Raw genomic sequence first — 27,281 nt, 5'->3', positions numbered from 1 at the left:
TCTTTAGAGAGCAGAGTGGCACCTCTACAGAAACACATGAACAAATACCGCCAGCCTGGTGTGAACATGAAAATCTCATGGAGATTTCTGTGGTGGGGCAGTGGCGTTATCTGCAGTGCTGCATGAAACGGATAACACTGAGAAAACAGACCAGAACCACTGCATTATTAATCACACTAATTGTGCAAATGCTAAAGGAGCCCTGCCATGTTTTTTCTCACCTTTCATTATGACTCTTTGCTACAACGTCTGTAATGCTGGCATGCTGAAGAAAGTTGTCTTCTGCAAATTAACCAGGCAGCAATTGGGCTATTGAGAATTCTTCGGAGCTGGAAAATGATCTGTGGTGCTTCCGCTTACAGCAGTATCAATCGGCACCTGTCACTTCCCCTGATCTGTTGCAATTTTCATTCCCTGATGGAAGAACTAAGGAGCTGGGGACAAATTGGAGAAAGTCCAAAGAAGAGCAACAAAAACGATTAAAGGTTTAGAAAACATGACCAAGGAGGGAAGATTGAAAGAATTGTGTTTGTTTAGTCTGGAAAAGAGAAGACTGAGAGAGGACATAACAGTTTTCAAGTACATAAAAGGTTGCTACAAGGCGAAGGGAGAAAATGTGTTCTCCTTAACCTCTGAGGACAAGGACAAGAAGCAATGGGCTTAAATTGCAGCAAGGGAGGTTTAGGTTGAACGCTGGGAAAAACTTCCTGGTTAAGCACTGGAATAAATTTCCTAGGGAGGTTGTGGAATCTCCATCATTGGAGATTTTTAAGAGCAGGTTAGACAAACCCGTCAGGGATGGTCTAGATAATACTTAGTCCTGCCTTGAGTGCAGGAGGCTGGACTAAATGACCTCTCGAGATCCCTTCCAGTCTATGATTCTATGACATACTGATTAGCAAAATTTTATTTTCATATTTAGGACTAACACACACAGACTTCACTGGAGCTCTGCGTCAGACAGGGGTCTGCCTGCATAGGTTCAACTGCAGGATTAGGGCTGTAGAGCTAAACCCTGCTTGTCTAACTCACTAAGTAGCCCTATTGACTGGAGGGGGACTAAGAACCAAAGAGCGGCTGTACTGGGTCAGACCAATGGTCCATCTAGCCCAGTATCCAGTCTTCCAACAGTGGGCAATGCCAGATCATAGAATCATAGAATATCAGGGTTGGAAGGGACCTCAGGAGGTCATCTAGTCCAACCCCCTGCTCAAAGCAGGACCAATCCCCAATTTTTGCCCCAGATCCCAAATAGCCCCCTCAAAGATTGAACTCACAACCCTGGGTTTAGCAGACCAATGCTCAAACCACTGAGCTATCCCTCCCCCGTGATTCAGAGAGAATTAACTGAATGGGGCAATTATTGAATGATCCATTCCCTGATCCATGTCCAGTCCCAGCTTCTGACTATGTTCACAACAAAGGAAACCTAGATTGAGGACTTGTTCCTTTGAAGTCATGGGGGGGGGGGAGGGATGGAGGAGGAGTTGACATTGGTCGGAACAGAATCAAGCCCTTGATCCTTATTCATTTGTCAGTTGAAATCCCCTTTTGTCTTGATGGTGTGTGAACCTGCAATTGTACCAGTAAGATAGCCCTTCCTGTCTCTAGAGTGATGGAAGAGATTTCCATATTGTTATCGAGCACCAGGCTAAATATTTCATCCAAAACATTTTGCAACAAATATTGCAGATATGGCAACACAAAGCAATTTGTGAATTCGCGTTGATTTCACTGAATTGTTCATTTAGAAAAAATCATCTAAAGCTCAAAATATTTTGTTCTAAACAAAACATTTCAAATGTTGGGTTTGAAATAACTTTCCAAATTTCCTGTGATTCTCTGTGATCTTTAAAGAAATGCTTTTAAATGGCCAATATGGAAATGAAGTATTTCATTGACCCCAACACTTTCTTTTTTTGCTCTTTTTATTTTTTTGGAGTCGTTGAAGTTTCACTTTTGGTCCAACCAGAAAAGACACTTTCGTTAACTTTTTCAAATTGCCAGTGAACCAAAAACTCTGTTGTTTTCCCATGACTAGTGCTATTCTCATGACTCCAGTTCTTTGAGTAGCCTCTCATCTCCACTGCCGTAGAAAGGTCCTTCCCCTTGCTTGGAGCTGGGTGTTTTCTTCAACAGGAGCTCTCACTGGGCTAGTGTGGACCGGAGACTTTCCAGGGTGCTCAGTTGCCTCTCCATACAGTACTTTCAGGTAGATCTCCAAGGGTACCACATCTACTCATATTATAGCAGTGGGCCAATCTTGGGAGCACCTCCCGGGTGGTGATGAGCACCCTGCGTTCCTGCTGATTTCAACGGGAACAGAGTTAAGCCAATGAGGCTACCCTCCGGGTGGTAGGACGAAGCAGGGCAGGCACTGCACTTCAGTCACCGTGCCTTTCAGAGCTACTCCCTGCAAACTGCTGCTTCCACACCATGCCTTGCACCAGTCCCATCCGAAAGGCACAATCGAGCCCCATTTGGGAGGACGTTTATAGACAGACTAGTGCCAGTGGAAGGGGAGCAGAGACTTAAGAGTGCTGTCTCAGCCTTCCAGTCACCTCCCGGAAAGCCTCTGGGAGGCCATAATTAAGCTTTCTCTAGGATTGCACAACTGCCAAACAAAGAGAACTTCCACCCAAAACACTGTATGTCCCCTCCCTCCTCACATTCCCCGAGGCCTTGCTCTATATGAGCATTAACGTAAGTTTCAGATGCTGAAGTCAAATCATTCTGCAGCTAGAAAGAGCAACATCTTGGAGAGAACTGACGAATGCGTTCCTTGTTTCATTAGATATTAGTGTCGGACTCGGCCAGATTTGTAAACCGTGAATTTATTGTCCATGGGAAGAGGTAACACAAGGTGATCTGTTTCAGAGTAACAGCCGTGTTAGTCTGTATTCGCAAAAAGAAAAGGAGGACTTGTGGCACCTTAGAGACTAACCAATTTATTTGAGCATGAGCTTTCGTGAGCTACAGCTCACTTCATCGATCTGTTAACCCTGGAGATTGAAATCCCTTTGTTCTCCATGAGCTATATAAAACCTTCTTGCATTGGTATTTGCAGAGAGGAATCTGTCATACTCCGGAGTAACCGGGCTGTTTCCAGTTGAGGAGAGGAATTCACATGATTGACAGTGAGAACGTGACGGTATCTGGCAGGCCATTGAGTCATGGAATGGAGGCCTAAGCATACAGAGTGTGATATTGTTAGACAATTAAAACTTACAGGGAACGATACCTTTCATTTGAAGCAAACCTAATTGCTGCAATTTGCTTCCTGCATCACGTTGAGAATTCTTGCTCTGCCTTTTGGCACTGGGCAGTCACAGTGTGGAAGGAATATATAAAGCCAGACCTCTCCTGTTTAAAGATAGTGTTTTGGTTTTTTTCATGGTTAAGACTTTGCTTTTGCTGCTCGGAGTAATCTCGTTTATTTATTCCTAGCTGTTTCGATGAGACTCATCACCCTAATATCAGGGCATCTCATGAGTGCACCTTGATTATTAGTGGCTACAGGCCCTGGCCAAGATAGGAGCCCCACTGTGTCAGGCGCTGGCCAGATGGATGGCAAGAGACAGTCTCTACTCATAAGAGCTCCCAGTCTGACTTGGCCAAGGTCACTCAGAAGCAGAGCCAGGAATAGACGTTACCTCTCCTGTTTCTCAGTTCTCTGTGCTCTCCATGAGGTGACCCCCTGTGCCAATGTAATTGAACCTGTCACAGTACAATGGGAATAAACCCCCCCCTCTTTGCAAGTCCTGTCCCCTGACCACTTGTCTGACAGTTACGTTGGGGGTTAGAGGGAGACAGACTAACCTAGAAGAGAAACCCAGAGACCTCAGCAAGAATTTGCAGAGTCCCATCTTTGTTCAGGCTTCTTTGCTTCCTGTCCTCCTCCTCCTCTTCCTCTTGCAGGCAGCAGCTCACACAGGTGTTGGCAGGCTGGCAGAGTGCTCTTAGTTCTTCAGCTCCCGTCCTGTCTTTTTTTTCCCTCCAGCCCCAGTGCTGGTCTTTCAGATTGGCTGCAGAGAGGTGCGGCCAAGCCAGCAAAAACCAAAAAGTTGTGTTTGCTGCTGCTCTCTGAGGTGCAAAGTCTGTCTCAGAGTGTGTTTCTTCCCAGAAAAACTTTCCTCCCCTGGCTTTTTCCATGAGCCTGTCAGCTCCTCATTTCGTTCCCTGGGCTGGAGCGCCTGCGGAGTGACGTCGCACAAGGCTGGGCCAGTAGGGGAAGGGTAGGAAGCGTGGTCTTGTCACTAGTGGATCAAGCCCTGGGCTAGGACTTAGGTGACCTAGTTCAGTTCCTGGCTTGCCTCACAGACTGCCTCTCCTTTGGCCAATCACCTAATCTACTCAGAAACTCAGGTCCCCCTCTGTAAAAGGGGGAATTGGGATGTTAGGGGGTAAGATCCAGTAATGACTGTGAAGTGCTCAGATAGAGCTAGCTAGAGCACAAGAGGAACTATGGCTGTCCCAGCAGAAAGCCCTGTTCCCACACGAGCTGAAACCTACAGTGGTCTGTGTGTGCCAACCATGGGCGGCAGGTGACCCAGCCACTGGGGGAGGCTAGCCCCCAGCCCTTCCCCTTGTGACCGAGGCCCCAACCCTCCTCTTCCCCTTCTGCCCCCCCTCCCCCAGAGGAGCCCAGAGCACCCCTGCCATGGCCTCAGTGCCGGGCAGCCAAGCAGTGTGGCCACAGTGACCCCCGCCTTGGTGCGCCGGGCAGCCAGCCCCAGAGCACGGGATGGCAGTACCCCCAGCCCCGGAGTGCCAGGCAGCAGGGAGGTAACGCAGCCCCAGTGTCAGCCACCCTGAGTCCCTGTGGGAGGCAGGCCAGCCAGCCCCAGCCAGCCTGGGCCAGGGCAGAGTGCCAGGAACTGCAGCAGGGGGTCTGGGGCCACGCCAGGCTGTTTGGGGAGGCACAGCCTCCCCCTGCCCATGATCCCCACCGCCCATGGTGCCAACGTCTGGGCATGCATGCTGGAAGCAGCTGATTGTGGAAGTGCTAAGATTGGCACCGAAGAATGAGACGCGCTTGGCCACTGCATGGGGTGACGGCCCGTCCCTATCTTCCCCCCTGTGCCTAGTGCCGCTAAATCCTCATTCCCGCTAACAAGACAGCAACCAGACGGCCCATCAGTGACCACACAGCAAGCCCTGGGCTGGGCACTGCCACTCGTACGCTAATCCCTGACCTCATGTGCCAGCTTGTAGTTAGAGGAGTTAGGAATGTTGAATCCAGCCCTCTCTGAACCTAATGCTGCTCAAATGCTGCTTCTATTTAAGATATGTTATAGTCACAGAGGGTCTTGTCTCATATGTACCAACTCTGCAACTTCCTCCCCTGCTCCTATGTACCAACCCCGCGTTGCCTCTTTACTGTTTGCTTCTAATTAGGACCATCCCCACTACCTGCAGTAAGACGTGTGGGGGCTGCAAGCAACTCTATGGCAACCTCCCCTTCTGACAGAAAAGGGAAGAAGGTGAAGTGGAGTGGGAGGGAAAGACACCTTCCATCATCAGGCTGGGAGCGCTCGCTCCACAGGAGAGCACTTCTCCTCCCCGCACCGAAGGGCCGGGAGCACGCCCCGCAGTTAGCACTGTTTGCTCACCACACACCGGTTCTGATTGTGCAAACAGCTTTGCAAATTTCATAAAAGGTTTTATTAGCGGGGCGCGGCTTTAGCCTTTTTCTGCCTCCCAAGCCAACAGGGTGTGACAGAAATAAAACATGAAGAGAACTGCAAAGATGGTTGAATTACACCTTCCCCCCCAACACACACACACACACACCATAATAAGACACAGGCAGCCGTAAAAGGCCTAGTTACAGAATTTTCACCTTGCATACACAAGCCAAAATTCTCAGGATTCACATGGACAAAAGGCTGGATCCAAAGCTCATTAATGTCAACCGCAGTCTTTCCATTAGCTTCAGCTGGCTTTGGTTCAGGCCTAACTGTTGGCTGATCTATGCCACTCCGAATTACAGCTCCTGGGTGTTTCTCTACCTGCATCTCTAGAATGTTGCTCTGCAGCTGCCATATGCGGGGGGAGTTTTTCTTGGAGCATGCTCCTAAACACGAAGGTTGTCTTTGGGCAGTGTGTTCTGCAAATAGATCTGCAGTGTCTCTGTGTTGCCAGCCTTCACTGTGACATGTTTCTTTCTGAAAGCCCCAGCTCTTGGAGTCATGTGATTATGTGAGACTTTCACCACCCCTTTTAATGAAAGTCTAGGTCTGCATGGTTGTGGAGAAGAGCAGGTAAATAATAATACCTAAGTCTTACATGGCGCTTTCCACCAGTAGGTGTCAAAGTGCTTTACAAAGGAGATTAGTATCATTATCCCCATTTTACACATGAAGAAACTGAGGCACAAAGAGACGTGACTTGGCCAGCCACAGAGCCAGGAATAGAATCCAGATCCTCTGAGTCCCAGTCCAGTGCTCTATCCCCTTGGCCAAAATGTGACCTCTCTAAGCTCAGACACCAGAAGACCGATCAAAAGAACTCAATATTTACGTTTTAAATTCTCGTGCTCTTTAAGCCAATCTCACATTTACTGGGGTCCTGGCTTGTGGTGTTTGAATACTGTAGGTTGGCGATGCTGAGTGTCTGAATCCGGGCTTGCTCACCGCGTCGCTCATGGGGACGGCCATGGCACTGTGGCAGCACGAAGGGGAGGGTGCATAGATAGTCTTGCCTGCTGGCACCACTTAGCCTTCTGAGAGAAGGAATATGCTAAGAGAAGCTGCTCTTACTGCTGCAGAAGGAGCCTGTATTGCTCAACGGTTGTTGTGTATTGAAGCCAATAGGGCTACCTTGCCTTTACTATACTCACTGCCTTGCCTTCATTATGTTCTGCCTTTATTATATCCAGCAGTAATGCAAGAAACATCCAGGCCTGTCTCCTGTATGACATTAGTTGGCAAAAGGCTTGAGGCCTATGAACTATGGCACCGATAAACGGCCCAACAGTTACCCCTAAGTTTTGGGGAAATGGAAGTAGAGTGTAAAGGGGAATTTTGTCCATAATGACACCAGCCAACCACAGAAACGTGAGCTAAAACCAGCTTCTGGAAAGAATATCCAACCACAAGAGTGTCATGGCGATGAACTGACGTATATGCTAAGTTGACATAGTTAATGTACTAACCTATAGCAGGACACCCCCATGTTAGTAGGGTGAGGAAATACAAATAAGGAAGAGGGGAGAAACCCCTACTGGACATGCATTAGACTTGGTGGTGTCAGCGTAACATATTATAAAAGCTCTATCCCAGCTCGTGTGCGGTAGGGGGAGAGAGCTGCAGCCCTTGGAAGGTGCCAGAATGATGGCCGCTGGTGAGGAGGAGGAAGATGATGGTGATGAGGAAGATGATGGCTAACATTTCTGCAAGGGATGGTGTGAGTATATGGATGTGCGGATGTACATTCTGTAGTATCTCTGTCTGCCTTACTGACTTGGAGTGTTTGTGACTGTGCTAAATGTATTAATAAATTATTGTAAATGTAGATGAGTTCCTACAGTGTGAGTGATATCAGAGCGATCACTGAGAGTTCTTAAGTAATCAAGATAATTAATGCATAATTTATCGATCAGGTTACAGTCTCCTGCCCAAACACCCAGCCCTGAACTTCAGAGACTTGAAGGAGAAGGCCATTCAGGTGACTGGCTCACAATAGCCCAACACTTGAGGCCAGTGTGGGGGCCCACAATAGCACCACTTGGGCACAGAAGCAGCCTTGGCAACAAGCAGCCCAGCTGCCAAGATGGGGTTTCTCTGCTCCCCTCCCCTAGGTGCTGGCCCAAAGATCCAGAGGCTGGATTCTCCAAGCACAGGGATGAGGTATGTAGACAGGTGTAGGTGGTATCCAGCAACTTGATGTTAGCTCAGCAGTGGAGGGAAGGCCCAGGGGGTGAGCCAGTGCTTGAGAAGCATGGCTGACCCATCTGCTGGCTGCATCGAGAGGAGATGCCTACAGCTAAGTTCCCTCTAAGCTGCACAGCCACACAGCCGTGCAGCAGGCTATCAAGGGCAGGTGAGGAGCCAGAGGGGCCTGGACTGGAGAGGAGAGAGGTAGGGGGCATGCAGGGCTACGGTGAGGAGAGGCACTCCCCAGCCCTGAGCTGCCGTGGCAAGAGAGGGCTGGGGGGAGTCCTCTCTCCCCGGGGCAGCCCCAGGGCACTCTGAAGCCCAAACCCCCCATCCTCAGCCCCCCCCAGAGCCTACACCCCCAGCCGGAGCCCGCACCCCCCCCACACACACCCCAGCCCTCTGCCCCAGTCCTGAGCCCTCTCCTGCACCCCAAACCCCCTCATCCCCAGCCCCACCCCAGAGCCAGCACCCCAGCTGGAGCCATCACCCCCCCTGCACCCCAACCCTCTGCCCCATCCACACCCCAGAGCCTGCACCCCAACTGGAGCCCTCACCTCCTCCTGCACCCCAAACCCCTCGGCCCCACCCCCGCCACTCATCACCGCCGTATTGGTGCACATAACAAAATTCATTCCGCACCTGGATATGCAAAATTAGAGGGAACATTGGTGCCTTACAGAGTCCTTGGGGTGCAGGGAGTTTTAAACAGGGAGTCCTTGGGGTGCAGGACCAAACCTCACCTGCACAGCTTCTAGGCCTGACACCCACCTGAGAGGAGTCTAAACTACTTGGCAAGTGTCCAGTCATTCCCATTATCCTCAAAATTCTGCGAGTGAATGCGTTATTGGACCCTGGTTCCCAGGCGACTATTATGCAGAGGGGAAAATTCTTCCAGTCCTGGTGCCCACAGGACCTATTGCATCCTCCCTAGAACTGGGTACAGCTAGTTGCTGGGAATGGGCCTGGCATCCCTTACGCGGGGTACATGATCGCAGATGTCCAGCTGGACTCCGCAGGGCCTCGCCCCATGGCAAGCCATTGTCAGCTGTATAATACAGGTCTCTGCCTGCAAAGCATTTGCAGGAGAGATATAAAAGAGAAAATAGGGTAAGGATTTGCAGGAGATCAGAAATGGGAGACCCTAGGGGTTTTGTGTCAAACAGAAAGCAAGCTCTGCTCATACCTCCTGGCCTCTTCCAGACATCTCAGCATTTAGGGCCTGATCCAGCCTCGGTTGTAAGTCAATGGAAAGGTTCCCAGTGACCTCACGGTGCTTTGGATCTGGCTTTTAAACCCTTGGCCTCAATCAGGTTAGCTGCATTGGAACATTGCACACGTAAAGCAAGCAAATGACTGGCTGTTTCTTTAACAGCAGTCCCAGATCCGCCCTGTGACACATGGCTCTGAGGGAGCCTTTTCTAGTCACATGGGTACGTTTTCAAAGGTTTTGTCTACATGGGAACTGGGGATGGAATTTCCAGCCGAAGCAGCCAGACCCGTGCTAGCTCTGATCAAGCTAGTGCACTAAAAACAGCAGCTTAGCTGTGGCTGTCTGAGGGGCTTGGATGGGATCGTATTTGGGGTGGCTAGCCTTTCCCACCACTTGCATCACCATAGCTACCCTTCTAGTTTTAGCACGCGAGCCCAATCGGCCCTAGTGCGGGTGACACAGATTACACCCCAGCTCCAGTGTAGATATACCCAAAGACACACATGACACTTGGGAGGTGCCTAACTCCTACTGGCTTCCAATGGGAGTTAGCCACCTAGCTTCCATACATGCCTTTGAATACCTACATGCTTACCACAAAAGCAGCACAGCAATGGCCAGCAGATGCACTTAGGTCACTTCAATCTACTGAGGGTATGTCTACACTACGAAATTAGGTCGAATTTATAGAAGTCGGTTTTTTTGAAATCGGTTTTATATATTCGAGTGTGTGTGTCCCCACAGAAAATGCTCTAAGTGCATTAAGTGCATTAACTCGGCGGAGCGCTTCCACAGTACCGAGGCAAGCGTCGACTTCCGTAGCATTGCACTGGGGTAGCTATCCCACAGTTCCTGCAGTCTCCGCTGCCCATTGGAATTCTGGGTTGATATCCCAATGCCTGATGGGGCTAAAACATTGTCGCAGGTGGTTCTGGGTACATATCATCAGGCCCCCGTTCCCACCCTCCCTCCCCCCGTGAAAGCAAGGGCAGACAATCATTTCGCGCCTTTTTTCCTGAGTTACCTGTGCAGACGCCATACCACGGCAAGCATGGAGCCCGCTCAGGTAACCGTCACCCTATGTCTCCTGGATGCTGGCAGACGCGGTACGGCATTGCTACACAGTAGCAGCAACCCCTTGCCTTGTGGCAGCAGACGGTACAGTACGACTGGTAGCCGTCATCGTCATGTCTGAGGTGCTCCTGGTCGCCTCTGTGAGGTCAATCAGGAGCGCCTGGGCAGACATGGGCGCAGGGACTAAATTTGGAGTGACTTGAGCAGGTCATTCTCTTTAGTCCTGCAGTCAGTCCTATTGAACCGTCTTATGGTGAGCGGGCAGGCGATACGGACTGCTAGCAGTCGTACTGTACCATCTTCTGCCGAGCAGCCATGAGATGTGGATGGCATGCAGTCCTTCTGCACCGTCTGCTGCCAGCCAAAGATGTAAAAGATAGATGGAGTGGATCAAAACAAGAAATAGACCAGATTTGCTTCCCCCCCTCCCCTGTCTAGGGGACTCATTCTTCTAGATCACACTGCAGTCACTTACAGAGAAGGTGCAGCGAGGTAAATCTAGTCATGTATCAATCAGAGGCCAGGCTAACCTCCTTGTTCCACTAACAACGATAACTTAGGTGCACCATTTCTTATTGGAACCCTCCGTGAAGTCCTGCCTGAAATACTCCTTGATGTAAAGCCACCCCCTTTGTTGATTTTAGCTCCCTGAAGCCAACCCTGTAAGCGCCCCTCCCAGCGTCAGAGCAATGGCAAACAATCGGGCATCTGAGAGTGCTGTCCAGAGCACTCACAATGGAGCACTCTGATGGGGCTAAAACATTGTCGCGGGTGGTTCTGGGTACGTGTCGTCAGGCCCCCGTTCCCTCCCTCCCTCCGTGAAAGCAAGGGCAGACAATCGTTTCGCGCCTTTTTTCATGAGTTACCTGTGCAGACACCATACCACGGCAAGCATGGAGCCAGCTCAGGTAACCGTCACCCTATGTCTCCTGGGTGCTGGCAGACGTGGTACGGCTTTGCTGCACAGTAGCAGCAACCCATTGCCTTCTGGCAGCAGACGGTGCAATACGACTGGTAGTCGTCCTCATCGTGTCCGAGGTGCTCCTGGCCACGTCGGCTGGGAGCGCCTGGGCAGACATGGGCGCAGGGACTAAATTTGGAGTGACTTGACCAGGTCATTCTCTTTAGTCCTGCAGTCCTATTGAACCGTCTTATGGTGAGCGGGCAGGCGATACGGACTGCTAGCAGTCGTACTGTACCATCTTCTGCCAGGCAGGCAAGAGATGAGGATTGCTAGCAGTCGTATTGTACCATCTTATGCCAGGCAAGCAAGAGATGAAGATGGCTAGCAGTCGTACTGTACCATCTTCTGCCAAGCAGCCATGAGATGTGGATGGCATGCAGTCCTTCTGCACCGTCTGCTGCCAGCCAAAGATGTAAAGGATAGATGGAGTGGGTCAGAACAAGAAATAGACCAGATTTGTTTTGTACTCATTTTCCTCCTCCCCTGTCTAGATCACACTGCAGTCACTCACAGAGAAGGCGCAGCGAGGTAAATCTAGCCATGTATCAATCAGAGGCCAGGCTAACCTCCTTGTTCCAATAACAACGATAACTTTGGTGCACCATTTCTTATTGGAACCCTCCGTGCAGTCCTGCCTGAAATACTCCTTGTATTGAAATACTCCTTGTGTACAGGCACACCCTTTGTTGATTTTAGCTCCCTGAAGCCAACCCTGTAAGCCGTGTCGTCAGTCGCCCCTCCCTCCGTCAGAGCAACGGCAGACAATCGTTCCGCGCCTTTTTTCTGTGCGGACGCCATACCAAGGCAAGCATGGAGGCCGCTGAGCTCATTTTGGCAATTAGGAGCACATCAACCACCACACGCATTATCCAGCAGTATATGCAGCACCAGAACATGGCAACGCGATACCGGGCGAGGAGGCGACGTCAGCGCGGTCCCGTGAGAGATCAGGACATGGACACAGATTTCTCTGAAAGCATGGGCCCTGCCAATGCATGCATCATGGTGCTAATGGGGCAGGTTCATGCTGTGGAACGCCGATTCTGGGCTCGGGAAACAAGCACAGACTGGTGGGACCGCATAGTGTTGCAGGTCTGGGACGATTCCCAGTGGCTGCGAAACTTTCGCATGCGTAAGGGCACTTTCATGGAACTTTGTGACTTGCTTTCCCCTGCCCTGAAGCGCATGAATACCAGGATGAGAGCAGCCCTCACAGTTGAGAAGCGAGTGGCGATAGCCCTGTGGAAGCTTGCAACGCCAGACAGCTACTGGTCAGTTGGGAATCAATTTGGAATGGGCAAATCTACTGCGGGGGCTGCTGTGATGCAAGTAGCTCACGCAATCAAAGATCTGCTGATATCAAGGGTAGTGACCCTGGGAAATGTGCAGGTCATAGTGGATGGCTTTGCTGCAATGGGATTCCCTAACTGTGGTGGGGCTATAGACGGAACCCATATCCCTATCTTGGCACCGGAGCACCAAGCCGCCGAGTACATAAACCGCAAGGGGTACTTTTCGATAGTGCTGCAAGCTCTGGTGGATCACAAGGGACATTTCACCAACATCAACGTGGGATGGCCGGGAAAGGTGCATGACGCTCGCATTTTCAGGAACTCTGGTCTGTTTCAAAAGCTGCAGGAAGGGACTTTATTCCCAGACCAGAAAATAACTGTTGGGGATGTTGAAATGCCTATAGTTATCCTTGGGGACCCAGCCTACCCCTTAATGCCATGGCTCATGAAGCCGTACACAGGCAGCCTGGACAGTAGTCAGGAGCTGTTCAACTACAGGCTGAGCAAGTGCAGAATGGTGGTAGAATGTGCATTTGGACGTTTAAAGGCGCGCTGGCGCAGTTTACTGACTCGCTTAGACCTCAGCGAAACCAATAGTCCCACTGTTATTACTGCTTGCTGTGTGCTCCACAATATCTGTGAGAGTAAGGGGGAGACGTTTATGGCGGGGTGGGAGGCTGAGGCAAATCGCCTAGCTGCTGGTTACGCGCAGCCAGACACCAGGGCGGTTAGAAGAGCACAGGAGGGCGCGGTACGCATCAGAGAAGCTTTGAAAACCAGTTTCATGACTGGCCAGGCTACGCTGTGAAAGTTCTGTTTGTTTCTCCTTGATGAAACCCCCCGCCCCTTGGTTCACTCTACTTCCCTGTAAGCTAACCACCCTCCCCTCCTCCCTTTAATCACCGCTTGCAGAGGCAATAAAGTCATTGCTGCTTCACAGTCATGCATTCGTTATTCATTCATCACACAAATAGGGAGATGACTACCAAGGTATCCCAGGAGGGGTGGTGGAGGAGGGAAGGAAAATGCCACACAGCACTTTAAGCACAGCACTTTAAAAGTTTACAACTTTAAAATTTATTGAATGACAGCCTTCTTTTTTTTGGGCAATCCTCTGTGGTGGAGTGGCTGGTTGGCCGGAGGCCCCCCCACCGCGTTCTTGGGCGTCTGGGTGTGGAGGCTATGGAACTTGGGGAGGAGGGCGGTTGGTTACAGAGGGGCAGCAGTGGCAGTCTGTGCTCCAGCTGCCTTTGCTGCAGTTCAACCATACACTGGAGCATTCTGGTTTGGTCCTGCAGCAGCCTCAGCATTGAATCCTGCCTCCTCTCATCACGCTGCCGCCACATTTGAGCTTCAGCCCTGTCTTCAGCCCGCCACTTACTCTCTTCAGCCCGCCACTTACTCTCTTCAGCCCTCCACCTCTCCTCCCGGTCATTTTGTGCTTTCCTGCACTCTGACATTATTTGCCTCCACGCATTCGTCTGTGCTCTGTCAGTGTGGGAGGACAGCATGAGCTCGGAGAACATTTCAGCGCGAGTGCGTTTTTTTTTCTTTCTAAGCTTCACTAGCCTCTGGGAAGGAGAAGATCCTGTGATCATTGAAACACATGCAGCTGGTGGAGAAAAAAAAAGGGACAGCGGTATTTAAAAAGACACATTTTATAAAACAGTCGCTACACTCTTTCAGGGTAAACCTTGCCGTTAACATTACATACATAGCACATGTGCTTTCGTTACAAGGTCGCATTTTGCCTCCTCCCACCGCATGACTACCCCCTCAACCTTCCCCCCTCCCTGTGGCTAACAGCGGGGAACATTTCTGTTCAGTCACAGGCAAACAGCACAGCAGGAATGGGCACCTCTGAGTGTCCCTGAAGAAAAGCACTCTATTTCAACCAGGTGACCATGAATTATATCTCACTCTCCTGAGGATAACACAGAGAGATAAAGAACGGATTTTGGTTGAATGCCAGCAAACATACACTGCAATGCTTTGTTCTACAGTGATTCCCGAGTACGTGTTACTGGCCTGGAGTGGTAAAGTGTCCTACCATGAAGGACAAAATAAGGCTGCCCTCCCCAGAAACCTTTTGCAAAGGCTTTAGGACTACATCTAGGAGAACCGCAAATGCCAGGGCAAAGTAATCCTTTCACATGCTTGCTTTTAAACCATGTATAGCATTTTAAAAGGTACACTCACCAGAGGTCCCTTCTCCGCCTGCTGGGTCCAGGAGGCAGCCTTGGGTGGGTTCGGGGGGTACTGGCTCCAGGTCTAGGGTGAGAAACAGTTCCTGGCTGTCGGGAAAACCGGTTTCTCCGCTTGCTTGCTGTGAGCTATCTACAACCTCCTCCTCATCATCATCTTCTTCGTCCCCAAAACCTGCTTCCGTATTGCCTCCATCTCCATTGAAGGAGTCAAACAACACGGCTGGGGTAGTGGTGGCTGAACCCCCTAAAATGGCATGCAGCTCATCATAGAAGCGGCATGTTTGGGGCTCTGACCCAGAGTGGCTGTTCGCCTCTCTGGTTTTCTGGTAGGCTTGCCTCAGCTCCTTCAGTTTCACGCGGCACTGCTTCGGGTCCCTGTTATGGCCTCTGTCCTTCATGCCCTGGGAGATTTTCACAAAGGTTTTGGCATTTCGAAAACTGGAACGGAGTTCTGATAGCACAGATTCCTCTCCCCAAACAGCGATCAGATCCCGTACCTCCCGTTCGGTCCATGCTGGAGCTCTTTTGCGATTCTGGGACTCCATCATGGTCACCTGTGCTAATGAGCTCTGCATGGTCACCTGCAGCTTGCCACGCTGGCCAAACAGGAAATGAGATTCAAAAGTTTGCGGTTCTTTTCCTGTCTACCTGGCCAGTGCATCTGAGTTGAGAGTGCTGTCCAGAGCGGTCTGGAGCACTCTGGGATAGCTCCCGGAGGCCAATACCATCGAATTGTGTCCACAGTACCCCAAATTCGAGCCGGGAACGTCGATTTAAGCGCTAATCCACTTGTCAGGGGTGGAGTAAGGAAATCGATTTTAAGAGCCCTTTAAGTCGAAATAAAGGGCTTCACTGTGTGGACGGGTGCAGGTTTAAATCGATTTAACGTTGCTAAATTCGACCTAAAGTCCTAGTGTAGACCAGGGCTAAGGGGCATTACTAAAATGTAACTTTTGTAGGCAAAAGAGTATTTCTCCTCTAATGGCCCCTGTAGAGCGTCAACGTAATGGGGTTCCCTTTAAGGGGGCCATCCAGGGGCAGGGTAACCTCCACCAGCACTACTGGGACAACCGGTGCCTGGATCGTCCCATACAAAGGCTTGGCACAATTCTAGTCCGCAAATAAGTCTAATGCCATGGGATGCTCTGTGACCACGGAGGTACAGACTTACACAAGATGGCCGTGACAGAGTCAGAAACAGAATGCAGATCTCCAGAGCCCCAGTCTAGTGCCTTACCCACAAGACTGTCGTTCTGTCTAGATTCATAGCAGAGAGATCAGAGGAAGAGCAAAAAAGTACGATTTTCCTTCCAGAACTAGGAATCCAGACTGTATAAATCTATATTTGCTACTGAAGCGTAATAATTTAACATGTGAAAAAATAGTCACCTGTTACTTAAATAGAAAATCAATTACTGCAAACGCCACCTTAATTACTGTTCAGTGTTTTATCAATTCATCCAACTTTGCTAAGCATAATTTTTTTTAAAAAATCTACTTCCACAAATCACAGATTTAAATAAAGTAATTAGCAGCTGCCAGTGTAACTCCTTTTAATGACTGGGAATAAAATTCTGTCCAACTGCTCTGGAAAAGTTGGGTACAAATTAGTCCAAATGGCTTTATCACTGTTTGGAAACGGCCCTTGTTAGAAGTAGTTAAACACTTTCAGAACCTGCTGGGCATTTTGCAATTCATTTTAGGCAGCTGCCAGAGTAATCTGCATAATGAAAAGAGCTAATTATTGGATTAAAATGTACATGTCCAGGATTTACACAATACAGATAAATTAGAAGAGGGAGGGGCAAGCCTCTCTAGCTCTGAACTTGACAATTCCTAGCCTTGCACCTCAAGCAGATATGGGGCCGGATCTTGGACCTGGCCGTTCAGCCCAGCGTGGGGGAAGCAGGAAGGGGCAACACAAAGAATAAGCCACCTTTACAGTCCAGTCCCTGATCGTCAGCCAGCTGGTCACTGGTCCAATCCCAGTAAGACACTTGGCAGCTGAGGGGTGCTGGAGCAAAGATACATGTGCATGGGCGTGTTTCCCTTTCCTTGACTGCTGGGGGAATCCCCAGCTGGCTCGTTACATTGGCTGTCCAGTTGTTCTGCATGAAGCAGCCTTAACAGTGCCAAGGCATGGGTCATTGTTTTATTAATCCTGTTGGTTTCTCCTCAGAATATTTATGTGGGGGTGGGGCCAATAGATTCACAGATTTCATAGAGTTTTGGGCCAGAAGGGACTTTAGATCATCTAGACTGACCCACCTAGCACTAAGAACAGGAGGACTTGTGGCACCTTAGAGACTAACAAATTTATCTGAGCATAAGCTTTCGTGGGCTACAGCCCACTTCATCAGATGCATAGAATGGAACATATAGTAAGAAGATCTATATACATACAGAGAATCATGAAAAGGTGGAAGTTGCCATACCAACTCTAAGAGGCTAATTAATTAAGAGCCCACATCTTAGAGTTGGTATGGCAACTTCCACCTTTTCATGTTCTCTGTATGTATATAGATCTTCTTACTATATGTTCCATTCTATGCATCTAATGAAGTGGGCTGTAGCCCACGAAAGCTTATGCTCAAATAAATTTGTTAGTCTCTAAGGTGCCACAAGTACTCCTGTTCTTTTTGCGGATACAGACTAACACGGCTGCTACTCTGAAACCTACCTAGCACTGGCCATTTCACTTCATGCAGATACCCCTCTACTGAGACCAAAGACTTTCGTTATACTGCAGGGCTCAGGAGACTAAGCCATTGTGTGCCGTAGATAGAAAACAGGAGAGACTGAGGTCCCACCAATGCCCGAAGCCCCTGTGATGGCAGGAAATGGGTTAGTGATCCCAGCAGGTGGAAACCTCCCAAGATCCCTGCCAATCTGAACTTGGGGGAAATTCCTTCCCAACCCCAAATCTGGCCATCAGTTAGACCCTGACCATGTGAGCAAGACCCACCACCTAGGCATCAAGAAAGAGGATACTCAGTACCCAGTGACGGATTAATGATTTTGCCACCCCTAGGCCCTGAAATAATTGCCGCCCCCGCCCACCACAGCAGCTCCCGGCCCCCCCACCGCAGCTCACCTCCACTCCAACTCCGCCTCCTCCCCTGAGCGCGCCGCTGGGTCCTGCTTCTCCCCGCTCCCTGCCAGTACTTGTGCGCGAAACAGCTTCGCGAAGGAGGAGGGAAGGTGGGGAGCGCGGCGCGCTCAGGAGAGGAGGCGGGGCTGGGGCCAGGATTTGGGGAAGGGGACCAATAGGGGCATGGAGGGGGTGGGGAAGGGGGCGGGGAAGGGGTGGAGTTGGGGCGGGGCCGGGGGCAGAGGGCGTGAACCAGCGCGGGGGTAGCAGCTATTATAAATTTGCTGCCCCTCCAAATTTGCCGCCCTAGGCCTAGGCCTTGTCAGCCTAGGCATTAATATGCCGCTGTCAGTACCACCTCAGAGCACTGGCCCACCCCATCCAGTGTCCTATCTCCAGGCTCAAATCCATTTTGCCCCACGGTGCTAGGTATTCCACACCCACTTCTAGGTAGCGATTCTGAGACACTCTCTGCATTGGCCTAACTCTGCTCCCGTTGATGAGCCAATCCCCTGATCCAAAGATCTTACAGTCTATGGGCTCTGATTCTCAGACCTTACTCGGTATAGTCATTTAACCCAGTGCAACAGAGGTGTAGTATGCTACTGTTCAAATTCAGTGGCATTTCATGTTCCTTCTGCACTGGGGTTGATGACTGCACAAAGTGTAAGGCAAAGAAAACCAGGCCCTACATTTCTTGTTGTTTACTTTTACACTCCATGGTCTAACATGCACCTGCTTCCCGTTTATAATGAAGGAATAGCTTATCCTTAGCCCATAAAAGCAACTCACAAGCTTCAAGCCACTTTCCAGCATCACACGACTAAATTCTGCCCTTGCTTCACCTACTCCATTCCCACGGAAGTCAACAGGAATTCTGTGCATAGGTCAGAATCTTACCCACCGTTAACAATCCCACCGAGCTGTTTCAAAGGGGATGTGATTACAGTAGAAAACATTGTGCAATGTGCTGCAGAATCATAAACAGGCCAAAAATGTAATTACCACAAAGACCCTGGAGAAATCCCTCCTGTATACTGCGCACACTGGCTGTGATAAAGATGAGCTATAATGTTTTGATAATGTGGTGTCGTGTATTTCAATGTCTCTTCTTTAATTCCAGATAATGGTTCATTCTTCCAAGTTAGTGCAGCTGGCCTGCTATTACAGACTCAGAATGTCCAACGGAGCCAAAAAAACCCGGCTTTGCCTTGTAAGCACTATTCAGCCCAGCCACAGTGTGTGTTACACCACGCTTCTCTTCCCAGTTAAAGCCCTGAAAATTTGAGATACTCCTATTATTTCCAAGTTTCCTGTCTTCTCCTGAACAGAACTAGCACTTCTGAAAGTGCCACATGCCTTCATCGCCAGACAAATGTTGATGCTTCCGGTAATTCATCAAAAAGCCAACCAGCAGCAATGGCAGGAGGAATTTAATAACTTTCTCTTCAGAGCAAGAAAGAGAAGGGTTAGGAATGAGGAAGTGACAGCAAAGAAGCAGAGGGAAGACATGGAGAACCCCCATAGTTCATATTCCCACTTCCATCCCCCTCCCATCTCCTTCTCTGTGCATGGGTTGCATTTTGACCCCTTTGTTTTGAGTTCAGGTAGATGAACCTCAGAGATTCTTGTGAGCCTTCCAAGCTTTTTTGAGGTTCAAAGAGTTGGCCAAGCTAGTTCAAGCTCCCAAATTATTTTTGCTGGCATTTAAATCCAGAGTCCATCTTCCCACGGTCCTGCTCACTGGGTGATTCAAATATTTTGTATGGCAAGTTGTTGTAGCTAAACGGAAACTTGTGCCATGTGTTGAGATAGAAGGAAAAACACAGCAAGGTACTGCAGTGACCACATATATTCTGTAGGGACTAGTTTGCATTAGAATTTATCTCCTTCCAAATTTTGCTCCTTTTCTTACATTCACTCCCTCTTAGTTTTTCATCCTGTTCCAATTTTTACTGGATTATCTCCTTTCATGTCCTTTCTCCCATTGCCTCTCGAAAGCAGAATGCAAACCCAATTTTACTGGAGCATGGATAAAAAATTGTGAACCCAGAGAGTCTGGGCTTTGAATTTGGCCCAATCCACTTTTGGAAACCCTACTTTAGAAGTTTTCCCAAGCCCTAAGGCTGAGGTAGAAATTTACTTAGCATATTGCTTCCAACTTTCCTTTGGCAGTAGTGAACATTCAGTTCTAGTCTTCCCCAGGCTGCAGGAGTAGCAATCATGTTAGTCCCTTCAAGAAATAAAAAGGAAGGCAGTGGAAATGGCATCTCTGATGGACCAGAACAAAGCAAAAGCTAAAATGCTCAGCTTAATGAGAATCACACTGTCTTCATATGACCTTTGATACCAGAGCAAGAGCAGGAGTTTCCAGGTCTCCGGTGTAAAGCATGTTCTGTCAAATCAACCCAAGACTTGAGCTTATTCAAATGCCAAGACTTGCTCTGTTCAATATTGCACACTTTAACTCAAATTTAATAAGCCTTAATTAGTTGGGAAGTAATTAACAGGGCTGCAGTAGAGTTCTAATGAAGATGAAGTATATACCCACACTGAGCAGAGTTCACCAGATGTTTGGGTTTAGTAGGAAAACAGCACAACATTAGGATCCACTGGGGAATACAGCTGATTTGTATTGCTTTCCAGGAATGTAGAACAGATGGACCCTTTCTCCCACACAGAGAATCAAGTAAGTGAAAAGAGAAGGTTCTTGCAAAGCTCTATGGAGAAGTGAAAAGACGTAACAGTCTAGAAGCAGAGTCCTGATTATTCTTGGGTGCTGCGAGATTTGACTGCTCTGATAAATAGATCAGAGGGATAAATACCGGGGAGGGAGAGGAGTTATCTAAGTTAAGGGTCAATGCTGACACAAGAACAAATGGATATAAACTGGCCCTCAACAAGTTTAGGCATGAAATTAGACAAACGTTTTGAACCAGCAGAGGAGTGAAGTTCTGAAACAGCCTTCCAAGGGGAGCAGTGAGGGCAAAAAACCTCACTGGCTTCAAGACTGAGCTTGATAAGTTTACGGAGCGGATGGTATGTTGAGACTGCCTACAATGGCATGTGGCCCATCTGCGATTGCTAGTAGCAAATATCTCCAATGGCTGGTGATAGGACACTAGATGGGGAGGGCTCTGAGTTACTACAGAGAATTCTTTCCAACTGTCTGGCTGGTGGGTCTTGCCAAAATGCTCAGGGTTCAAGTGATCACCGTATTTGAGGTCAGGAAGGAATTTTCCCCCAGCTCAGATTGGCAGAGACCCTGGCGGGAGCCGGGGAATTTGCCTTCCTCTGCAGTGTGGGGCATAGGCCACTTGCTGGTTTAAACTAGAGTAAATGGTGGGTTCTCTGTAACTTGAAGTCTTTAAATCATGATTGGTGACTTCAGTAACCCAGCCAGAGGTCAGGGGTCTGTTACAGGCGTGGGTGGGTGAGGTTCTGTGGCCTGTGATGTGCAAGAGATCAGACTAGATGTTCATGATGGTCCTTTCTGGCCCTAAAGTCTATGAGTCTAAATGAAAGTTAATACCATATGGTAGTACCTGAAATAAGCCAATGAGCTCTGAGGGAAATGGAGTATTTCCCAGTTCCAGAAGAAAGCTTATGATAAGGAAACACTTTAAAATGAATGATGTAAGTGAAGTAAAATGTACTGGTAACCCATAGATCCAGGCAAAAATTTTGACCAAAGCTTTTTTCACCAAAAAATGCAGTTTCAGATTAACCAAAACATTTGGTGAATTTGTGAATTGTTTGGTGAATTGTTCTGGTTAAAAAAAAGAATCCCAAAAAACTGAAACTTCTCATTACAATGTTTTTGAACCACAACATTTTAATTTTTGATTCAATACAACTTTTTTCTTTTTATTTCAATTTTATTTGAAAAAGGCACATGCACAAAAACCCCATGAAAATGAACCCTTTTTTTTTTTTTTGCCATTTTAAGTTCATTGAAAATTTTTCATATTGGATTTTTCTTTCTCTTGGTTTGGTCAGTGCACTGAAAACTCATTGATGCATACAGCTCTAGTCAGCAATGCTTCACTTTTTTTTTTTATAAGATTGGTCCTGCAAAGGCCTCTGGGCTATTTTCAGAGTTGAATGGGGCAGTTGAACATCCAATTCCCAATGGAAACTCAACCCGACGATTTTAAGGCGCTGCTATAATTTTCAATACCTCTTAGGCCTGAGATAACCCACTTCTCAAATGACATCTCCAGCCAAGACATATCTTTAGCTTTCTCATTACAATGACCTTCTTTATGCTATTAACAGTTATCAAGGGGCCAATAAATATAGCAATGGAAAACCATTAAAAGCTGAGAAATTCTGCCATTTTTATTCAGTGTCAGAATTAATAGGAATTGTAAAATTAGACTCATGAATTATTCAAGTTACTACTAATATAACAGTCATTTTTAGCCATCTGTGAAAAGATATGAATGCCATTAAAGGGAGCTCTTTTAGTTCTTTGCACACTTTGATGCCACTGGAATCATTCCCGTGTTCAAATGTGTTTCAGACATACTGACACATTGGGTGAGTATGAGGAACATGCCAAAACCCCAGGGCCTCAATTAAAATAAAAAGAGAAACTTTCTCTTAAGCAAAACCAATGTCTACTCTACAGGCTCCACACTGGCACAGTTACAGTGTAGTTAGTGGCTGCAGTTAGTGGCTGCAGCTAAGCCACTGAAATATAGACACTTCCTACAGCGATGGAAGGGTTTTATCCACCGAAGCAGTTAATCCACCTCTCCGAGAGGCGGTAGCTAGGTTGACAGAAGGATTCTTCCATTGGCCAAGCTGTGTCTACACCAGCAGTTAGATCAACCTAACTATATCTCAGAGGACACAATTTTTCACAGCACTTAGTGATGTACCTAGGTCCATCTAATTTTTAAGTATAGATGAGTCCTTAATCTACACTAGAAAAATGTAGTACAGAAAACCATGCCAGCAAAATCTTTAAAGTGTAGACCCGGCCATGTGAAGATAAGGCAATTGTAGTCTTAACTCAAGTTAGCAGGCAGAGTTAGGCTTAGTCTACACTGAAAAGTTACATCAGCATAGTTCCATCAGTCAAGGGTGTGAAAACCACACTCCCGACCAACATAGTTACGCCGACTAAACCCCCAGTGTAGACATGGCTAGGTTGACAGAAGAATGTTTCCTTCTGTCGGGGTAAGCTGCATCTGCACTAGTGGGCTATGCCAACATAACTGTCGGTATAGTCACCATAGCAGAGACATACCCTTAAGCACCAGGCTTCCCTATAGTCTTTAACTCAACCTGTTAACTCATTTTAAAACTGCAATAGCCTTGTCTTCACTAGGATTTTAACTCGAGTTAAGAACACACCTTTTTTTTTTTGCAGTGAAGATGTGGCCTGAAGGTCCTAGGATTCTCACCCATCCATTTTCCCTGGAGAATCAAAAATACCAACAGAAAACATTCCAAATGTACCATCAAATCCTACTGGGATTTCTGGGTTCTCATTTTGTCATGGCCCATGTATACCGCAGGTTGACGCATGCTAAGCATTACAGCTACCATGGTGCATTGCATCCATCAGCTAAAAGTTTGAACCAGTGGACATCAACCTCATTGGCCTACCCATACCTATCTTGCTGCACAATTGTGTTCATATCAGGGGAAAACCTGGGCACCTGTACTGCCTAAAATACTGGTACGTGGGGCATAGGGATGTGGGTGTTTCTCAAAATGTTTCCACTCCTGTGTTGCATGATATTCTGTGACCACTTCTTGCAAATCCTAGAAAGTAACATCCCCTCCATGGGCATTGTGAGCATTTTCCAATGTGGAGACCTGTTTGGGGGTGCGTCCTCTGGCTTTGCCAATTTCATGTTTGACCAGCTCGAAGAGGAGCAGCACCGCTCCTGGAAGAGTGCGTAAATGTAAAGTAGTATCTAAGCCATCATTTGCTTCTGGTCCATGCATCTCTGCACTGACAAATGGCACTACATCCAATCTCCCATGACCCGGAACCAGGAAGGAGCCCCTATGACTTGTTTGATCATACATCAATGGTGCCTCAGTCTGTCCTGTTCTCTGCCAGTGGCATACCACCGTTCCATGAGGAATGAAATGCCTTGGTTCAACATAAGTTTGCAGTGTTATTGTAGCCATGTTGATCCCAGGATATTAGAGAGACAAAGTGGGAGAGGTCATATCTTTTACTGGACAAACTTCTGTTGGTGAGACAAGCTTTGGAGCTTACACAGAGCTCTTCTTCAGGTCTTGGTTCAGCTGGTCATCGGACTCACCATAGGGGTGTTGGGGTGGAGTTTGGTAGTCTCTGATATGCAGGAGGTCAGACTAGATCATCTAATGGTCCGTTCTGCCCTTAAACTCTATGAACTATATACGGTGACACAGATGTGTGCTTTTGTACAGTGGATAATATGGCGGGGTACAGTCCCTCACAACTCAGCTTTCTCCTATTCATTGTCGCACCATTGTCCTTTATTTCCTTGAAATGTAGGTGATCCCCATGACCTGATCAGAGAGCTCTCCTTGCTCCACACATTCCAATGCGTTGTGGATTTCCTCCTGGAGAGAGCTGGGGGAAAGGAGCTGTCTAAACTAGTCACTGTTGTGATCTGCTCCCTACACAGCAGAACAATTATTCCTGAGTATGGTTAATGACCACCAACTGGGTTACAGCCCCAGCCCCTGATCAGGGCCAAAGCACTATAGGATTGAGGAGCGGTGCTGGAATTGTAGCATGTGTGGACATGAGCTCTGGCAGAAACCAGCCAAAGTGTGACCCAGCTGCCCTGCTCATTCTCTGCATATACAGCATGTCCAAGTCTCCGGGCAGCACACAGAAAGGTTTGGGAAATGAAATCCACCTCCCCACTCCTGGCCAGGGTGCAGCCCCTGCTCCCCATGGGTCAGTTATATGGGGTGCTAGAGCCAAGTTAATATGGATATGCTGCCTGGCCTGACCCCACTGTTACCTGCCTGTGCAGGGCTCGGGGTGAGAGCCTTTCAGCACAGGCACCCTACCAGCAGGGACCCCGTCAAGCATTTGGGTCCCACCTTGCACTGGCCCGCTGCACCATGGCTGGATTTCACCCAGGAGCAGGTCACTTATCCGCTCTGGGCTTCAGTCCTCCAGCTTAGAAAGGAGGATGAAAAGGCAGAAGCTCCCTGCCCAGCTAGATGCTTCTTGTCCTCCTAGCTCAGCCTTCCTGCAGGGATGCTGTGGAGCATGATTCTGGCTTGAGAAAGCGAGCCCAAGTCGCAGAACTGATTTAGCTGTTAGGTGAAAGATGTTCCCATCCCTGTACTCTTACTGAAGAGCGCCTTTGCAGCAGTGGTGGATTAGCACATGAGCCCACGGGGCCTCTGCCCCGTGGTCCTGGCCAATTTGCGGGCCCCCGGAAAAATCTCATGATGCTCAGTGATGAGCTGCCAAAATCTTAACCTTATAAAAAGTTCTGATTTAAGGGATGTGCCCCAGTATGTATTTTTTGTACCAACAGGGTTACCATATATACCATATACGTATTTTCCCGGACGGCGATTTAAGAACCAAAAAGCCTGACCTGTCCGGGAAAATACAGGTGCGTGTTAACCCTGCCTCAAGTTCTTTTTTAAAAAGATGGGCCTGAACTAGAAACGAGCTCCATTTCACAGGTGTGGGTCCCCGCCACTCCCTGGGGGTGTGCTAGGGGGACCAGATGTCCTGATTTTATAGGGACAGTCCCGATTTTGGGGTCTTTTCCTTATATAGGGTCCTATTACCCCCACCCCTGTCCTGATTTTTCACACTTGCTGTCTGGTCACCCTAGGGTGTGCACATGTGTGGGTCCCAGCTGCTCCCTGCCCCCCTCATTGAAGCAGGTGTGCAGGGTTACTGCTCTGGGAACTGCAGGGCACCAGTGGATGTGGGGCCAGCTGCAGACAGGGCCGTGGGTCAGGGCTAGCTGGAAGCAGGGGGTGCGGGGCTGGCTGCGGGCAGGGCAGGGGGTGCAGAGCTGGCTGGAGATAGGAGGGTGTGGGCTTGGCTGGAGGCAAGGGGGTGTGGGGCTAGCTGGAGGCAGGGCAGGGGCTGACTGGAGGCAGGGGCTGGCTGCGGGCAAGGGGTGTGGGGGTGGCTGGAGGCAGGGCAGGGGGTGTGGCAGGGGCTGGATGCGGGCAGGGGGTGCAGGGATGGCTGGAGGCAGGACAGGGGGTGCGGGGGTGGCTGGAGGCAGAGGCTGGCTGTGGGCAGGGCAGGAGGTGCAGGGGTGGCTGGAGACGGGAGCTGGCTGTGGGCAGGGTAGGGGGTGCGTGCAGCAGGGGCTGGCTGGAGACAGGGCAGGGGGTGGCTGTAGACAGGAGCTGGCTGCAGACAGGGCAGGGAGTGCAGGGGCTGGCTGAGGCAGGGGGTGGCTGGAGACAGGGGCTGGCTGTGGGCAGGGCAGGGGGTGCAGGGGTGGCTGGAGACGAGGGCTGGCTGTGGGCAGGGTAGGGGGTGCATGCGGCAGGGGCTGGCTGGAGACAGGGCAGGGGGTGGCTGTAGACAGGAGCTGGCTGCAGGCAGGGCAGGGAGTGCAGGGGCTGGCTGAGGCAGGGGGTGGCTGGAGACAGGGGCTGGCTGCAGGCAGGGGGTGCGGGGGTGGCTGGAGGCAGGGGCTGGCTGTGGGCAGGGTAGGAGGTGCGGGGTGGCTGGAGGCAGGGCAGGGGTGGCTGGAGACAGGAGCTGGCTGTGAGCAGGGCAGGGGGTGCAGGGGGTTGCTGGAGGCAGGGGCTGGCTGTGGGCAGGGTAGGGGGTGCGTGCGGTAGGGGCTGGCTGGAGACAGGGCAGGGGGTGGCTGTAGACAGGAGCTGGCTGCGGGCAGGGCAGGGGGTGCAGGGGCTGGCTGAGGCAGGGGGTGGCTGGAGGCAGGGGCTGTCTGCGGGCAGGGGGTGCAGGGGTGGCTGGAGGCAGGGGGTGCGGGGGTGGCTGGAGGCAGGGCAGGGGGTGGCTGGAGGCAGGGGCTGGCTGCGGGCAGGGGGTGCGGGGGTGGCTGGAGGCAGGGGGTGCGGGGGTGACTGGAGGCAGGGCAGGGGGTGGCTGCGGGAGGGGGGGTGGGTGCTCGCGGGGAGAGCGGCTCGGAGCAGCCCGAGCAGCCGGACGCAGCCCAGGCCCAGCAGAGCAGCCGGGGACCCACCCGCAGCCGCGGGAGCCCCAGGGCCAGGGGTCAGGGGAGCAGCAGCAGCACCAGGGCTCGTGCCCAGGGCCCCGCGGCTGCCCACATAGCTCCCGCAGCAGCGCCCTGGGGGCCGGAGGAGGAGTTACATCCCTTCCTGGCCAGAGCCCATCAAAGCCTAAGCGCCCCCTGCAGGGAAGCGGGTTAACAACCGGTTCTAAAACGGCTTCAAAATGTAACAACCGGTCCGCGCGAACCGGCTCCAGCTCACCACTGACGATGCTCGGGCGGAGGATTTAGCTCCCCTGGCCAGGCTTGGGGCAAGGCTTCTTGTATGAGCCGGTGGGAGGATCAGCCAGTGAATGTGGCTGCAGGAGCAGCAGCAGCTGCCACCTCTTCCTCTCCTGCTTGTTTTCT

Source organism: Lepidochelys kempii, chromosome 5 (genome assembly GCF_965140285.1).
Source record: "Lepidochelys kempii isolate rLepKem1 chromosome 5, rLepKem1.hap1, whole genome shotgun sequence".
Classification (NCBI taxonomy): domain Eukaryota; kingdom Metazoa; phylum Chordata; order Testudines; family Cheloniidae; genus Lepidochelys; species Lepidochelys kempii.
This window is presented reverse-complemented; position numbering follows the sequence as displayed.